The following is a 19081-nucleotide window of genomic DNA, read 5'->3' as shown; positions in this document are numbered from 1 at the left end:
TTGTGATGAAGGAATGTACTATTGTAATGATGTGAGGGAAAATTAGTCCAGAGGGGTGGGAATTTGGGGGGGAATCTCAGACCCAACATAATTGTACCATAAAATTCAAAATTAAAAAATTTAATAAAAAAGAGCTGGATAAAGTTAAAACAGGGACTCCATTTGCTTTTCTGTTGAGCTTCTGTATTAGGAGTGATGTGTATATGTCACAGGCAGTAATTGAGACCATTGTCAGCTGCTGAGGCAGATATGATCATTTGAAAAACAGTGAATTAGATGGAATTTGTGTTTGAAATCCTCTCCCAACCATTTACTTTCCACCTTCCTCTTCTGTTTGTATTAAGCTTCTCTCTGAGATGTTCAATGTTTTGACAATTATTTGTGTCATTCCTTCTCCTATGATTTTGGTCAGAGGTTGGGAAACATCTTCTTGAGGTCCCCAAAGGCAAACGGTAGCTTGGCCATCAGCAGGGGTGCGGGAGAGAAAGTGGCCGCTTGCCTTTGTGCGGGGTTTACGAGGGCAGGCAGTGGTTTAGCACTCAGTGTGGGTTCCTGGAGGCAAGGTTTTGGCTTGGCCATCTGCGCGGGGTCTAGGAGGGCAGGCAGTGGCTTCTGCCTAGGTGCAGGGTCCAGGAGGCAGGTGGTGGCTGGGTACTTGGTGAGTGTTCCCAGAGGGCAGACAGTGGTTTGGCCCTTTGTGTGTTGTCTGGGAGGGCTGGAGTCCTTGGTCATTGGCGTGAGAGGAAATGCTGGGGCTTGGCACTGAGTGTGGTCTCTGGGTATAATGGGCAGAGGTGCCTTGGGTTCATACTGTCCTGCAAGGTCTGCTCCACTTCTGCCCTTGGCGGGTTGTGGCCAACCCCCTCCTCCTAATCTTGGGCCTCTGGTTCTGACGCATGTGGCTCCTTCTGTTTATCTTTTCATCCCTCCCTCCCTCCCTTGTCTGTCTGTTTTTCTCTCCCTTTCTCTCTCTTTTTTTTTTTTCTCTTTTTCTTCTCTCTTTCATTCTCTCTCTCTTTCTTTTTGTAATGCTGGTACATGTTTGGTGGGATACACAGTGGTGTTTGTATGTAGCACAAGCTGGTGGACACACTGGCCTCTCCCCCCAGGACAGGATGAAAATGAAACCACTACCACAGCAAAAGTCAAAATCTGGGGCTTCAGTATCTGTCTGTACTTCCACCTACCTATCTGAGTTTTAGAAAAAGCAATTTGATTGTTTATTTATTTCAAAGGTATAAGACAGCTGGCCCAGCCCACAGGGTGCTGCTTTGTGGTTCAGGATGCCTGGAGTAAGGCCTAACAATACAAATTATAAGTCTACTTCAAAATTTCCATGGAAAAATGGAATTAAAGTTTATCTTGGTGAAAAAAAAAAAACTAAGCATCATATTCCCCCCAAATACACATTTTCCATGAAGATTTGCAAGACTCCTCGTATGTGTGGATTTCAAATATTTTTGCATCAAAATAAAATCATTTATTTTTAGATGTTTATTTGAAATGCACAGAGGAAGGGTGACACATGAGGTGGGGAGTAGGGAGGAGGAGGGAGGGAGGGAGAAGAGGGGAGAGAAAGGGAGGAAGGGAAGAGGCGGGGGAGAGAGAGGAAGAGAGAGGGAGGGAGAGAGGGAGGGGGAGAGAGGAAGGGAGGGAGGGAGGGAGGCATCTTTTTATGTTCTGGTTCATTTCACAAATGCACACAGTAGCCTGGGCCAGTTCAGGATGAAGCCTGGAACTGGGTCCCTCACACATTGGTGCAGGACCTGAGGTCATAAAAGCCATTACCTGTTGCCTGACAGAATGTGCATCAGCAGGAAGCTGGCACCAAAAAGCCTGGGTGGGATTCGAATGCAGGGACGCTGGTACGGGATGGAGGTGTGTCAAGCAACACCTTAACGGGTACACCAAACACCTACCGCTATGCGCTTTTGAATGTTTATTTAATTTCATCTACCATTGAAAATTTAATTTCATCTACTGAAAGGCAGGATGACAGAAAGGAAGACAGCGGGTGAAAGAGAGAAGGAAGGAAAAGAGGGGAAAGGGAGGGAGGGATGAAAGGAAAGGGAAGAGGAAAGGAAGAGAAGGGGGGATGAAGGGAGGGAGGGAGAAAAAGAAAGAGAGATCTTCCCTTGATTGGCTGGTTCACTTTCTTTTTCTTTTTTTTTAGATTTATTTATTTTATTACAAAGTCAGATATACAGAGAGGAGAGACAGAGACGAAGATCTTCCATCCGATGATTCACTCCCCAAATGAGCCGCAACGGTCCGGTGCGCGCCAATCCGAAGCCAGGAACCTGGAACCTCTTCCAGGTCTCCCACACCGGTGCAGGGTTCCAATGCATTGGGCCATCCTCAACTGCTTTCCCAGGCCACAAGCAGGGAGCTGGATGGGAAGTGGAGCAGCTGGGATTAGAACCGGTGCCCATATAGGATCCCAGGGTGTTCAAGGCAAGGACTTTTAGCCGCTAGGCCACGTCGCCGGGCCCCGGCTGATTAACTTTCACATGCTTCCAATAATTAGGGCTGCAGCAGGCAGAACCCAGGAGTCTACCCAGGTCTCCTGTGTGGCAGAGGCTCGAGACCCTTGAGTCATCAGAGCTGGATCAGAGTCAGAGGAGCCAGGATTCAACCTGCCACCCTGCTGTGGCAGCAAACACCTGTCCCTGAACTGTTCACTTCATTTTCGTTGAAACTTTTGGAAGTATTTTCATACACCAATCTGGGGGGGGGGGCTGCTGATGCTTGCTAGCCCAGGGCACACACTTAAGAGATCCACAGCTTTAAACGAAGTAAACAGGAGGCAAAAACCTCCTGTTTAGCCATGGAAAGCACTGTAGGACTCAAGGCTTATGTGTCTTCCATGGCAGCTCTGTGCCCTGGGCCAAGTGTTTCCCTCCTGCTGGCAATCACCAGATGAATTCCAGGTATAAACAAAACTAGTAGACGGCAGGGCTGTGGAGGTCATGTGTGTGAGAAGTGAAGTGAAGTGGGCAGTGGGGAGGTCAGGGAGGTTTTACTCCTCCACAGGGCTCCGTGCCGCCAGCCTGGAGCCAGGCTTCATGTTTCTCTCACTGTAAATGGGGGCTTTGGGGGACAGCGGGAGCTCCTTTCTTACCCACAGTGGTGGTGCTTCAGTTTAGAGAAACTTTAGAAGTTGACACATAGTCGCTCATTAGTGTTCAGCTGCAGGATGGAAACCTCCGCACCCTCAAGGTATAAGATGCTGGCTGAAAGTCAGAGTGGGGAGACAGGCAGCTGAGCCCCTAGAACCACGGGCTGTGCCACTTCTCCATCTGTTGTGCTTGCTCACTTTTAGTCTTACCCAATGCTCTACTTGGTCTTCCTTCCTCCGCTCACCCCAAGGGCCTTGATTAGGTCCTGCATACAGGCAGTTACTGTTCACTGGAAAAGGACAATGATGCATATGGGCTTGCAGCAAAGGCTTTGCACATTTCAAAAACAAAATACTCAACCATGTTTGCTGGACTATACAGCGGGCTTCTTTTGCTTTATTTGAGAGGCAGAAAGAGAAAGCTCTCACCCATGATAGCCAGGCTTTTGGCCCATGGCTGACAGAGACCCAAATGTTTGAGCTCTCACTGCTGCTTTCCAGAGTCTGCACCAGCTGGAAGCTGGAACCAGAAGCAGGGCTGGAACTTGAACGTGGGCTTCCTAGCCATGTGGCTTTGCAGATTCTGAGACTGGGGTACTGGCAGGTAACATGGCATGAATACCCAAGCTAGCCACCCTCATCGTGCTTGTAAATGGCTACAGCAGCTGGCAGGGAGCATTCAGGCTGGGACCTACAGAGAAGACTGCCCACACCCATTCCGATTGTGGTTGGCTCTCACAGCCCCCTCTTCTCAGTGCTGTACCACAGACTTTCTCTGAAGAGCTCTGGGATATGTTTTAAAAAGTGTTGGCCCCTAAATTAGGGGGAAAAGCACACTGGTAAATAATGAATATTTGGCAATGTGATTCTAACATTAAGCATTTGCCTCCTGCTTTCCCAGAGTAAAAAACATAATTAGACTAGAGGAAGACCTTTATGAAAGATACTGTACAGAAAACATATGACTGAGGATTAACCTCTAAGATGCTAGAACAGTACTAACTGCATGCCATGACAGATCCTTCTAGCATTGCATTTAGATCCCCATGTCAGCACATGGGCTGGGGAATCTGCAGGGGTTTGCTGGACTGTATGTGTCATACCGTCTGTCTGTAACAACCATTCCACAAGCGCCACAGGGACAAGCTCTCCAGACTGGGTGTAGGCCAAGTGCAGCTGGATCCAAGCATCTTTTGGGGATGAGGGGGTCAAGTTCTGAGGGTGGATCCAGCTGTCATCTAGGAAGGTACCTGGCAGGGAAAGGCAGGATTCAGAGCTGTACTGAAGGCCTTCAAGTGGCCCGGCTGCAGGTTCAGAGAGCCCCACCACCTTACTGCTGCTTTTCCTACTGCTTGTCTGGGGTCACTGCTAAGCTCTGATGTCTAAAGAGCATTCTGCTAGCCAAGAAAAAGCTTGGGTATTGAGAACAAGCATGTGGCCCAGGGGGTTATGGCAGGGGTCCTGACAGTCACAGGCACTTGAAATATGTGTCTTTCCCTGAATTACAACTGAGCTGAACTCACAGGGCAGGTGTCTGCCACCTGCCAGGGGCAAGCTGTGCTTGAATGAAACTGGCTTGAGGGCAGTACCCCCACGGAGTTCTTTTAAAATCAGTCCTGCCATTCAGTCCTCAATTCCTGACTTTTGGCTAATGAGGCTTCCAATCAGGAAAGGCAGGTGCACATATCCCAAGTGCTCTAGGGCATCTTCTGCAGGACACACAGCTGGCCCAGGGGTGGGGCACAGGGTGGTGTGGCCACTCCAGAACTCAGGCTAGTCACTGTACGATACAGTCATAATGAGGGCAATGAGGGAGGTTGACTTACTGTTCTTCACTGTGCAGTTCAGCCCCTGTGAAGAAAGTGAAAGCAGTAATTATAGTCGAGAAGGAACTTCACTCATGCTACTCTCCAGGGCTCTCTCCCAGCTCATTTTCAAGAATGGAATTTCCGTAGCCTGCCAGCCTTGCTTCTAGGGGCTGTGCTCTCCCAGCTTTCTCATTGCATCCAACCGTGAGGACAAGATGACAAAGAGGAATGGTGGATGACAAAAGGGGACCAAAGATTTGAAAGGGTGGGTTATGACCTGAGGACTTTACTTTTATTATAAATAATACATATTTATTAAAAATTCAAATACAGAAATAAAAGCACAATATCCCACCCAGTATACAGACAGCCACATAAATCCCCTTCCCTCTAATCCCATTCCCCAGAAGTTATCACTGTGAACAAGTTAAAGTATATCCTTTGAAACATTTTCCTTTGTATATACAAGTATATATAAACACGCATAAATGCACTTTTGCCTTTTACAAAATTGAAATCATGTAAATGTACATGTTAATCTTCAATTTCTATCTTCATTCATTCAATATACAGAAAATTCACAACAAATCTGATTATCAGTCCTCTTGGGTCGTTCGTTTTCCATTATATAAAATTCATATTCAAGCATCAATTACAAAACTCTTGCTAATATACTTCCTGCCATCTTTGAGTCTCATCTCTAACCACTCCAGTATGAAAAGACTGGAACAAAAATTAGTTTAAATTCTTCCTGAAACAAAGGCAGTACAATCAAACAAACAAACAAACAAACAAACTAGGAACACACTCTGTCATTCCTAGATTTCGGCCCTTTCACTTTGTGTTACATTCTGCCTGGACTTTTCCATCTGGCAAGTCCCTAATTCTTCCAACAATCAGCTTAAAAATGATCTCTAGAAGACAAGACTTGACCTGGGGACTTTAACCTGTAAGATGGGGTTGGTGCTGTGCCATAATGAGTTAAGCATTGCCTGTGGCACTGGCATCCCATATGGGCACTGGTTTAAGTCCTGATTGCTCCACTTCTGATCTAGTTCCTTACTAATGAGCCTGGGAAAGTAGCAAAGATGGCTTAAGTGCTTGCCACCCTGCACCCATGTGGGAAACCATGAAGAAGTTCCTAGCTCCTGGCTTCAGCCTGCCCCAGTCCTGGCCAGTGTGGCCATTTGGGGAGTGAACCAGTAGGTGGAAGATTATCTATCTGTCTTTCTGTCTTTCTATCTTCCTATCTGTCAAGTGAACAAAATGTTTAATTTAAAAGCCCTGTAAGACAAAGGACAGCAGGCAACTGGCATGATCCTTGGGTTGGAGTTCTGGCTTCATTTTTGATTCCAGCTTCTTGCTAAGGCATAGCCTTGGAGGCAGCAGGCTCAAGTCGGCTGGGCCTTTGCCACTCAGATGGAAGACCCAGAGTGAGTCCTAGGTGCCTAGCTTCAGCCTGGTCCGGTCTTGCTCGCAGCAGGCATTTGGGAAACAAAATAGCAAATAAAAGCTCTCTCATGTCTTTTAAGATTTAAAATATGCCTCTTAATTCCATTTTCCATAAACATTTTGAAGTCTATTCAAAAATCTATTTATTGATTTGAGAGGCAGAGCAACACAGAGAGAAGTATCTTCCATTTGCTGATTTGCTTCCTAAGTGGCTGCAACAGTTGGGCTAGGCCAGGCCAAAGCCAGGAGTCAAGAACTTCATCTGGGTCTCTCACATGGGTGACAGGGGCAGAAGTTCGTGGATCATCTTTCTCTATGCTCCCAGGTGCATTAGCAGGGGACCAGCACTGGGATCCAGGCACTCTTTCTGCTATGGAATGCAAGTATCACATATGGAAATTTAATTTCTGTTTCATAATGCTGGCCCCTCTTTAAAGATTTATGCATCTTTTACTTAGAAGTATTGCGCTGCAGACACACCCACCCAACACACACACCCACACCTACTGGTTCACTCCCCAGATAGCTGCAATGACCACAGCTGGGCCAGGAGGAAGATAGGAGCTTCAGCCAGGTATTACACCTGAGCATCAGGGGTGTAAGCATCTGGGTTGTCATGTGCTGCTCTCCCAGACCATGAGCAGGGAGCTGGGTGAGAAGCAGAACATCTGGATGTGAACCAGCGTTCATATGGGATGCCAGCGTGGCAAGCAGTGGCTTAATCTGTACACCACAACACAGGCCACTAACTTTTCAAAGCATCTGCCACTTTGGAACAGTTGTGAGAGCTTTTGGGTGGCTACCCCAAGTGCTTTCATCATGGGAAAGAGGAACCCAGGCCCACACAGCCTCCACCGCACAAGGTTGTAGCAGTGAGGTCAGTAAGAAGTTAGGACCGCTGAAACCCCCTTTGTGGCTTTCCTTCGGCTGTGTGCGCGGAGGTGACAGGACAGACAGACGAGGAGGGAAAGAGGAGCAGGGTCTCAGGGTAAGTCAGCAGAGCAGGGAAGCAGAGAATGAGGCGTAGAGAGGGAACAAGACGAAGGAGAGGTGGGGAAAGTGCAGAGGTGGCCAACACACCTGGTCTTGATTCAGCTGTGTCCTGTTTCACTGTGCAACTCAAGCCCCCATTCTTGCAGCCCAGCTCTCATTCCCTGACACCTGTTTAGTTTCGATTCCCAGCCCAGTACCTAGATTTTACAATTAGTGGACAAATGGCCCTCCACAAAATGATTTTCACATGGGGTCTGCTGGAAGGAGCCGGTCAGCAAGTAGCTGGAGGCTTTGCTCTGTCCTGCCGTTCACAGCATCATTCATAATAATCAACCCCCACCCACAAACACGTATGAAGCAGTCACTCACACCTCCGCCCTCTTTCACTAAGTAGGTCACAAAATTAGACAAGGAGCAATACTGCTGGACTCAGATTTGAGCCCTGCTCCTTTCAGTCTGCAGCAAATGGTGAAGGCAGAGGAGAGTGGCCTGCAAAGCACAGGGTTTTGTTTAAAGACACCAGTGGTGGCAGAGTAAGGTTGCCATGTGACAGGCGCGCATGTCCCTGCCAGCACAGCCAGCGGGGTCAGCTACCCATAGGCCAGCAGCACACTTTGCCTCTTTCCAGACCTGAGTGTGGAGGGCTGTGCACTGAGAACCAACTGTCCCATGGGACCTGGCCCTCCGCACATGGCTGTTCCCTGAAGATCAGGCCTTACTTTTCTTACTGCTCTAGGACCTACATCCCCTCTCTCCCACCCCACCCCACAGTCTTGATTTCAGCAAGGAAGTAGGTGGTACTGGGGGCAGGGATGAGGCCTCCCTCCACACGGCCACACCCGAATCCACACCCAGAATTCTGGCCACCAAACCAAGAAGGCACTTCTGAGTGCCCCAGCATGAAGAGGTGTGTGGCCCAGACCGTCCCAGCTACTCCCGGTTCATTTAAGGAGTTTGTTTTCAATCAGGCTGCAAAGTGGTATGAGGATGAGGGTGATTCAGAAATAGAGAATTAATGCCATACTGAATGAATGTTTGGTTGTCTGCCAGTTCATGTTAGTGTTAATAAGTCCGAGACTAGGATTCAGAATAATGTTTGGCTGATTGGTCAAATATTATGCTTCGTGGTTAGATGTGTGTGCAGTGGTGAAATGGCTAGAAGTAAGACAGAGTTCAAGGACCATTCCATCACCTAATTTGCTAGGGGTAGATCAGAGGGTAGCATCTACAAATAGGAAACACGGCTCTGGTTCAGTATGAGTGGGTATGTTCAGGATGAGGGTTGGCTGGTGTGTAGTTATGAGGGTCTCCTAGTAGGTCTGGGGAGAAGAATGTGGATGGTTGTCTGTTATTTTGGGGTGAAGAATCTTCGTTTCTACTTAAGAGAGCTGGCAGATGGTGCTGGTTGGTGATTTTAAAAAAAAGGTTTGTTTATTTTGGGGCCTGGCATGGTAACCTAACGGCTAAAGTAAAAGTCGCCTTGAACGCACTGGGATCCCATAATGGAGCCGGTTCTAATCCCGGCAGCCACACTTCCCATCCAGCTCTCGGCTTGTGGCCTGGGAAAGCAGTTGAAGATGGGCCAATGCCTTAGGACCCTGCACCCACGTGGGAGACCCAGAAGCAGCCCCTGGATCCTAGCTTTGGATTGACTCAAGTCCAGCTATTGCCACCACTTGGGGAATGACTCATTAGAGGGAAGATCTTCCTGTCTGTCTCTCCTCCTTTCTGTATATCTGACTTTGCAATAAACATACATAAATAAATAAAAACAAAAAAATATTTATTCATTTTTATTGGAAAGTCAGATATACAGAGAGGAGGAGAGACCGAATGATCCTCCAAGTGAGTCACTCCCCAGGTGGCCACAAAGGCCAAAGCTGAGCTGATCTGAAGTCAGGAGCCAGTAGTTAGATCTCCCATGTGGGTGCAGGGTCCAAAGCTTTTGAGCAGTCCTCAACTGCTTTCCCAGGCCACAAGCTGGGAGCTGGATGGGAAGCAGGCGTGAGGGAACCACTAGGATACTGGGGGATCCCATATGGGATCCTGGTGTGTGCAAGGCCAGGACTTCAGCCTCTAGGCTACCATGCTGGGTCAGGCCTGATGGGTGATCTTTGTTAGGATTTTTATTGTCATTGAAATTACTGAGGTGGGGGCGTGGTTAAATTGTGATTAGCATCTTTAGTGCAGGGAGGTTAGGAATGCCAGTGAGTAGTTTGATTAAACCCTTTTGACTGGAAACTAGGGTAGATACAGTTATTTGGAAATTGGCGATAGTTTTAAGAATCTGCTTTTTAACTTCATGTTGTATCTGTTACTAAGGTTGAAATATTTAGTTTGATTAAGAGGTTGAAGTGTGGGCTAGGCACAATGGCTCAATGGTTAAATCCTTACCTTGCAAGCATCAGGATCCCATCTGGGTGTCAGTTCCTGTCCTGACTGCTCCACTTCCCATTCGGCTCCCTGCTTATGGCCTGACAAAGTGGTAGAGGAAGAGGCTCCTGGTTTCAGCTCAGCTCAGCTCAGCTCTGGCCATTGTGGTCATTTGGGGAGTGAACCAGCAGATGGTAGATCTTTCTCTGTGCTTGAAAAAAGGGGGAAGGGGACGAAGGTTGTTGGAGTATGGACTCAGACAGTGTTGTTGTGGAGAAAAATCCCAAAAGGCTAGAAAAACTAAATAGAGGGTGAGTTTAGTGTTTGGTTTAGTGTTAATTGATTTAGTTCTATGGGTAGTGACACCTGCCCCCCATGACGGCTAGTGCTGTAATTTATGTAAAATGGCATTGTTGTGGGATAGTTGAGGATTAGATGTTGTTTGAGATCAGAGAGCCAGCCAAAAATGTTCCCTAGGTCGAGCCATTTGATTGAATTAGTGAAGGGCGAAATGGTTTGTTGATGATGTTTGTATCATCATCACGGGTTGGTTTAAAATTGCAAAGAAAATGATTAGGGTGCTCTAAACAGCTGTTAAGGATGTGGCAATAAGAGTAATTATTAGGGCTCAGGCGTTGGTATAGGACACTGGCTGCTTCAATAATTAGGTCTTTGGAGTAAAATCCTGTTAGAAAAGGCATGCCTGTTAGTGCCAAGCTTCCAATTGACAGTGCTGACGAAGTAGTTTTAAATACGCCTCTTGTTTTTTGAATTTTAAGAATTATTTTATGATACAGTTCCATAGGCCCTGGGATTTCCCTTATCCACTCCCCAAATCCTCTCCCCTCACCTAGTGATTTCACCTATATTATTACAATATTGTAGTCCTTCATAAACAGTCATAAGCCCATCATTCTGCAATTTAAGTGTATCCTGACATTGCGGGTACAGACAATGGCAGAGTCCAGCATTCTATTATCAAGAAATATTTAGCAGTTTCATTGGGAGTCCATCTTTGATTTGGAAGTAGAGATGCATACTGCGTTGTATCTTCACATCTGGATATGATGATCTCTATTACACAGTTACTATTCATCCCCTTAAATGAAAAGCCATAAAGCAAAATCAATAACAGAAAAAAATAGAAATTAACAATGCCATGAAATTAAATAGCATTCTGCTGAAAGACTAATGTGTCGCTGAAGAAATGAAAAACAAAATCGGGTCTTCTTGAAGAAAATGATGCTACTCTATGACCTGAGTGAAAAATTTAATAAGAGAAAAAAGGTTTTCAAGAAATGAAAATAAAAGCAAAAATACACCCCCCCCCAAGAAATAACAAATATAGTATTAAAAGGGCTATTGATTTTGTATCTTGCAGGAGGCTGCCTTATATAAGAGCGAATATATAATATTTGTCCTTTTGGAACTGGCTTACTTCACTAGGCATAGTAGTCTCTAGTTGGGATCATTTGTTTAATGACAGTAGTATTCCATGGGGAAGATGTACCACAGGTTCTTTATCCATTTCTCTTTTGATGGGCATTTGGATTGTTTCCATGTCTTTGCTATTGTAGATTGCTCTGCTGTGAACATAGGATTACAAATCTCCTTCTCATAAGCAGATTTCATTTCCTCTGGATATACTCTCAGAAGTGGGATAGCTGGATCATACAACAAGTCAATTTTCAGTTCTCTTAGCACTCTTCATGCTTTTTTCCATAATGGTTGTGCTAGTCTACACTCCCATCAACAGTGGGGTTGGTACTTTTTTTCCCACATCCATGCCAACAGGTATTGTTGTTGAGTTCTGAATATAGGCCAACCTCACTGGAGTTACATGAAACCTCATTGTGGTTTTCATTTGTGTTTCTCTGACACCTAGGGAGCCTGAACATTTTTTTATATGTCTATTAGCCATTTGAATTTGTTCTTTTGACAAATGTCTGTTCAATTCCTTTGCTAGTTTCTTCCGAGGGTTAATGGGTTAAGGTTGGTTGTTTTGCTGTCCATGGGTTTCTGAAGCTGTTTGTAAGTCCTGGATATTAGTCCCCTGTCAGTTGCGTGGTGTGCAAAGGTTTTCTCCCATTCTGTTACTCGTTTCTTCACTTTGTTGATCATCTCCTTTGCTTTATCTTGATGTAATCCAATTAGCTTGTTTGGGCTTTGATTACCTGTGCTTTCGGTGTCTTTTTCAAGGAGTCTTTTCCCATTCCTATATATACATTGTACAGTGCTTCCTATGTTTTCCTGTAATAATTTGATGGTTTCTGGGTGCAGGTTTAGGTCCGTGAGCCATTTAGAGCTGAGTTTTTCAATAAGGTGACAGGTGGGGGTGTTGCTTTTTATCTCTGCAGGCTGCTATCCAGCTGTCCCAGCAGCATTTGTTGAAGAGACCATAATTTTTCCTGGGTTATTTTCAGCTTTCTCATCATAGATTAGTTGGCCATACATGTGTGGGCTCCCTTTTTGGGGTTTCTGTTCTGTTCCGTTGATCATCTCTCTTTCTATACCAATATCAGGCTGTTTTGATGACCATTGCTTTGTAGTATGTGTTGAAGTCTGGAATTGTGATTCCTCCAGCTTGATTTTTATTCTTCAGGATAGCTTTGGCTATTCATGGTCTCTTTTGTTTTCAGATGTACTTTTGTATCATCTTTTCTATTTCTGAGAATGATGTCATTGGAATTTTGATTGGGATCTCATTGAATCTGTTTATTACTTTTGGTAATATGGACATTTTTTTTTAAATTTATTTATTATTTTTAATTCATTAATTACATTGTATTATGTGACACAGTTTCATAGGTACTGGGATTCTCCCCACCCCTCCCCAAACCCTCCCACCATGGTGGATTCCTCCACCTTGTTGCATAACCACAGTTCAAGTTCAATTGAGATTCCCCCATTGCAAACATAGAGTCCAGCATCTTATTGTCCAGTCAAGTTCAACGGCTTCTTAGGTATACCCTTTCTGGTCTGAAGACAGAGCCAGCAGAGTATCATCCTGATCAATTAAAAGCTCCAACATACCATCAGCAAAAATTTACATCATTATGGAATTAATTGACATAGTAATGAGTAACCAATATGTTAAAACTAAATGCGAGTTCTTAACCACCTTCTGTGATCACCTCATTGACATTTCAATTTTAGTTTATACACAACATATAACATACCTAACATAACATGTTATACATAACATCGTGTCATCTTAAATTAAGGCAAACATGGAAAAACATCAATGAGGTACCACCTAACGCCAGTAAGACTGGCCCACATGAATAAAAGCACCAACAACACTTGTTGGCGAGGTTGCGGAGAAAAGGGAACCCTACTCCACTGCTGGTGGGGCTGCAGGCTGGTACAGCCTCTATGGAAATCAGTATGGAGAACATTCAAACAACTCAAATTCAACATACCATATGATCCAGCAATAGCACTCCTAGGAATATATCCAGAACAATTGTTTTATGAGAAACCAACATGCACTCCTATGTTCATAGCAGCACAATCAGTAATTGCCAAAACATGGAAGCAGCCAAAATGCCCATCAAAGGAGGATTGGATAAGAAAGCTATGGTTCACCTACTCCATGGAATACTACTCAGCTATTAAAAAAAAAAACAAAATGCATTTCTTTGTGGCTAAATGGGCCAAACTGGAAACCATAATGCTAAGGGTAATATGGACATTTTGATGATATTAATCCTGAAAATCCAGGAACATGGTAGGTTTCTGCATCTTCTAATGTCTTCTTCTATTTGTTTTAAAAATGTTTTATGATTTTCATTATGAACTTTTCATATCTTTTCCAAGGTATTTAAGATACCTCACTGCTATTTTATTTTATTGAGATTTATTTGTTTTTAATTGGAAAGGAAGATTTACAGTGAGAAGGAGATACAGAGAGAAAACTCTTATATTTGCTGGTTCACTTCCCAAGAGGCTGCAACAGCCAGAGCTGAGCCAGTTTGAAGCTAGTATCTTCTTCGGGGTTTCACACATGGGTGCTGGATCTCAAGGCCTTGGGCTGTCCTTGGTTACTTTTCTAGGCCATAAACAGGGAACTGGATGGGAAGTGGAACATTCAAGACCCTAAATGGCACCCATATGGGATCCTGGCATGTGCAAGGTGAGGACTTAAGCCACTAGACTATTGAGCTGGGTTCCTCACTATTATTTTAAAGGGAACTGTACTTACAAGTTCTTTTTTCAGACAGAGAGTTATTTGTGAATACTAGTGCCATTGATTTATGTTCATTAGTTCTGTATCTTATTACCCTGTAAGTTTCTTTTATGAGTTTGAATGAATCTTTTGATTCTCCTATGTAGAAAATCATGTCATTTGCAAACAGGGATAATTTTAATTCCTCATTTCTGATTTGAATTCCTTTGATTTGTTTTTGTTGTTAAATATATGTTATATATATATATATATATATATATATATATATATATATATATGTTAAATAGTAGTGGTGAAAGTGGACATGCTTGTCTAGTTCCAGATCTTAGTGGAAAAGCTTCCAGCATTCCCTATTTAGTGTAATGCTTGCATTGTGTTTTTCATATATTGCTTTGATTGTCTCATAGAATATTCTTTATGTACCTATCTTGTTTAGGGTTTTTAAGATGAAATGGTGTTAAACTTTATCAGATGCATTCTCTGGATCTATTGAATGACCATATGGTTTTTATTCTTCAATTTGTTAATGTGGCTTATCATACTTTTTGCCTTCTGTATGTTAAACCATCCCTGCATGCCAGGGATAACACCCTCCTGAATTGGGTGAGTGATTGGTCTGATGTATTGTAGGATCCTGTTGGCTAGTATTTTATTGAGGATCTTTGCATCTATGTTCATCAGGGATATCAGTCTGTAGTTCTCTTTTTTTGTTGTCTCTATCTGGTTTTGGTATTAATATGATGTTGGTTTTGTAAAAAGAGTTTGGAAGGATTGTCTCCGTTTTTATTGTTTGGAATAGCTTGTGGAGGATAGGGGTAAGTTCTTTTGGAAACATTTGGTAGAATTCTGCATGAAGGCATCTGGTACAGTACTTTTCTTAGTTGGGAAGGCTTTAATGACTGATTCAATCTCAGTCCTTATTGTACATAGATACTATATGTCTAAAAACCTATCCATTTCTTCTAGGTGTTCTGATTTGTCGGCATATAGTTTTCCTGTAATAGTTCCTAATTGATTTTTGAACGTTCGAGGCATCTGTTATGTTACCTTTTTCGTCTCTGATAAAATTGATTTATATCTTCTCACTCCATTTTTCATTAGTTGAGCTAGTGGGGAATCTATTTGGTTGATTTTCTTAAAGAACCAGCTCTTACATTCATTGAACTTACATATTGTTCTTTTGGTCTCTATTTGTTTTATTTCCTCCCTTATTTTGGTTATTTCTTTTTTCCTGCTTATGTTGGCATTGCTTTGTTGTTATTTTTCTAGCTCCTCTAAATGTATGCTTTTCATATTCTTGGTGTAAGCATTGATTGAGATGAACTTTCCTCTTAACACTGCCTTGATCATATCCCGTAAATTTTGATATGTTGTGTTGATGTCTTCATTTGTTTCAAACAATTTTTAAGTTTCTCATTTGATTATTCTATAACCCATTGTTCATTCAACAGCATCTTATTCGGTCTCCATGTATTTGCATGTCTTCTGGAGTATTTTGACTTATTGGTCTCCAGTTTCACTTCATCATGGTCTGAGAAGATACATGGTATAATTTCAAACATTTTTTTAAGATTTATTTATTTTATTACAAAGCCAGATATACAGAGAGGAGGAGAGACAGAGACGAAGATCTTCCGTCTGATGATTCACTCCCCAAGTGAGCCGCAACGGCCAGTGCTGTGCCGATCCGAAGCCAGGAACTAGGAACCTCTTCCAGGTCTCCCACGTGGGTGCAGGGTCCCAATGCATTGGGCCGTCCTCAACTGCTTTCCCAGGCCACAAGCAGGGAGCTGGATGGGAAGTGGAGCTGCCAGGATTAGAACCAGTGCCCATATGGGATCCCGGCGCATTCAAGATGAGGACTTTAGCTGCTAGGCCATGCCGCCGGGCCCATAATTTCAAACTTTTTAAAATTTGTTGAGGCCTGTACTGTGGTCAGTCTTGGAGAAAGTTCCATGTATTGATAAAAAAAAAACTGTATCCACTGTAGGAAGAAAGTTCTGTCAGTATCAATTCAGTCCATTTGCTGTAGTGTCTGGGTGAGCTCTGTTATTTCCTTGATCGGTTTCTGTCTTTTTCATGTGTCCATTGATGTTAATGGGGTATTAAGGTCCCCCACTAGTATTGTATTGGAGTCTATTTCTTGCTTTAAATCCATTAATATTTGTTTCATGTAGCTAAGTGCCCTGGCATTTGGCACATATATTATAATGAGCTCTTCTTGCTGAATGGATCCTTTGATCATTATGTGGTGTCCTTCCTCTATTTTAGTGTTTTTCACATTAAAGTCTATATTATCTGATATAAGAATGGCTACACCAGCTCGTGTTTCCTTCCATTTAGCCTGGAATGTCATTTTAGCAATGGGTCATTCATGGTTTGATTTAGTCTTCTTTTGTTATATATGGGAACATTCTCTACATTTGCCTTTGGTTTTGGTAGGTTCTATTGTTTTTCTCTGTCAAGAGAACATCTTTACGTATCACTTCTAGGGCAGGCCAGAACAGGTGAATTCTTTGATTTTTTTTTTTTTTTTTTTTGCACGGGCAGCAGTTTCCCTCCTGGGAAACTATCTTACACTCACCCAGTCTGTCTTAGACCCACCCTGAATCTCACAAGCACCAGTGAATGCTGGAGCCCAGTATGGCATACCACAAACCCAATGTACACCTATGCTACAGGCGTATTGAGCCCAGTTTACCACCCCAATTCTGACTCTTGAGTTCATCAATGGGAACCACAACTCAGCCTGGTTGTTCCCTTAGCTCCTGACCAGGCTTGCTCCCAACCATAGATCTTGCGCTTCGGTCAGTGGTTGCTCTGTCCCAGCGCAGCATAGCATATCGCTCATCTTTGCCTTTGCCATCAGATGCTCTAATCTGGCTCCCAGTCCCAACTGTCACTGGTGGTGCTACAGCCTGGCCTTTCAAAGCTTGCCTCTATCCCAGACTTTAATGCAAACTGGTAAGCATGATAGCTTAGTCCAGTCTGTCCCACACCCCATCCTGATTCCTGTGCATGCCAGGGAGCTATGGTTTGGCCTAGCCCTGTTGGTCTGCCCCCTCCAGAACCAACCCACACACTTTGCCAACAAATGGAGTTGCCTTGCTTGGTCTAATCAACACTCAGGCCTGATTCACATGCTCACCAGTGGAAGCTGCAACCCACCAGGAGAGTTTTCTCTATTTCCCTACCAGGCCCAGCCCCAGACCCAGGTCTCATGTATGCCAGTGGGTGCTAGACCCTTACCCAACACAGTCTGCTCCTTCTATCTTGGCCTTTATGTGCATTGGTGGATATTATAACCCTGCCCACCCCACTTCCTGTTCGTGGCTGTGCTTATAAGTGATGCAGCCTGGACCAGATTGGCCTGTTCCCTGCCCCAGCACCCATGAGTGTGGGAGTTCCATGGTCATGCCTAGCTTAACCTATCACTATCCCATCTCTCTCTCTCTTTTTTTTTTTAATCTTTATTTGGTAGTTTCTCTTTTTTTTTTTTTAAAGATTTTTAAATTGTTATTGGAAAGCCGGATATACAGAGAGGAGGAGAGACAGAGAGGAAGATCTTCCATCCGATGTTTTCACTCCCCAAGTGAGCCGCAACGGGCCGGTACGCGCCGATCCGATGCTGGGACCAGGAACCTCTTCTGTGTCCCTCACACAGGTGCAGGGTCCCAAAGCTTTGGGCCGTCCTCGACTGCTTTTCCCAGGCCACAAGCAGGGAGCTGGATGGGAAGTGGAGCTGCCAGGATTAGAACCAGGGCCCATATGGAATCCTGGGGCGTTCAAGGCTAGGACTTTAGCCGCTAGGCAACACTGCCGGGGCCATATCTCATCTCTTGAATACTAGTAGGTATTTCCACAGGGGTGGGCCCAAATATCCCCCACAAAATCTGCCCCCAGACCTGATTCTCTCATGTGCTCTTTAGTGTCATAGCCCAGCCTAATATTACCCATTCCCTATTCTTATACTCACTGGTGGGTTCTGTTCTATCCCTGTCAGCTGGCTGTGGCTGGCATGAGATCTGCTGCTATCAAGCCCTGCTTGATCATATACATTTTTCTACCATTGCACGCAGTTTGCTCCTGGGGCCCACCACATAAATTAACTGCTCCTGCATCATGCCAGCTTAGCACCAACATGGGACTCATCTGCACAAGGCACTCTACTGGCCTACCCCCATCCAGGCACCGGAGCATAGGCACCACCCTTGCCACTTGCCTAAGTGAGAGGAAGCCACAGTCCCAGTGGAAGGGCCAGAGCTGGCTGTTAATGAAGACCACAGAGGAGCAGTGATGTGTGCCTGTGGGAGGGGTGTGTCTTGATGTCTCCTGGGGTGCTTTCACCTAGGCTTGGATATGATGGAGGGAGGGAGGAAGTCCCAGGGTCCATCCTATTGTCCCTGGAATGTGGGCTGGAGGTAGCTGAGGTCCCTCCCTCTGCCTGCAGCTCTGTCGTGCTGACTTGTCTTCCTTCCTGGGTCAGCACCCAATGGGGCTATGGGGCCAAAAGTTGCTCCAAGAGCAGGGCCTGCAAGTGTGCCTGCTGCATGAACTGAAGCCTTGCCTGAACAGGGCCAGTCCAGGGGTAGAGTCTGCCCTTGTCCTGCTCCTCCTCTGAGCAGCGCCCATGTTCCTGCAAGTTCCATTGGTTGCAAGCTCCCCCAATCTGAGCCCTGCCTTCATGACCACCCCAGCTGGCCAGTGAAGGGCAAGGATTTAGAATCCAACCACTGAATGGCACTCACTTTCCTTGTAACCCCATATGTTGCATCTCTCTGACATTCTGGAACCACTTAAGGACATCCAAAAACTAATTATGCTGACCCTTGTCATCACCTTAGCTCACTGACAAGTGCAGAAACTAGGCTGGAGCGCAGGTCATTTGGCCTAGGCTGTCACACCTACCACTTTGCATGAGTCACGGATGGGAGCAGAATGAGCAGGGCCATGTTGCAGCACCCACCAGTGAGAGTTGAGACTGGGAGCTAGGCTATAGCATCTATATCTATATCTATATCTATATCTATATCTATATCTATATCTATATCTATATCTATCTATCTATATCTATCTATCTATCTATCTATATATATATAATTAATTATTTTGCATTATATGACAGTTTCATAGGCTCTGGGAATCCCC

General features: G+C 44.6%; 1 long non-coding RNA gene across 1 annotated transcript; it reads right to left on the bottom strand.

Annotated features, from left to right (window-relative positions):
- Positions 1-3141: 3141 nt before the first annotated feature.
- Positions 3142-5020, bottom strand: LOC131480118 (uncharacterized). The gene is made up of 3 exons (XR_009245259.1): positions 4945-5020; positions 4222-4368; positions 3142-3233 (listed from the first exon to the last, which is right to left on the bottom strand). It is a non-coding gene; the product is annotated as an uncharacterized LOC131480118 (long non-coding RNA).
- Between the last annotated feature and the right edge of the window lie 14061 nt (positions 5021-19081).

This window comes from Ochotona princeps, chromosome 4, assembly GCF_030435755.1.
Source record: "Ochotona princeps isolate mOchPri1 chromosome 4, mOchPri1.hap1, whole genome shotgun sequence".
NCBI lineage: Eukaryota > Metazoa > Chordata > Mammalia > Lagomorpha > Ochotonidae > Ochotona > Ochotona princeps.
The sequence above is the reverse complement of the archived record's forward strand: the minus strand, read 5'-3'. Positions and strand labels throughout refer to the sequence as shown.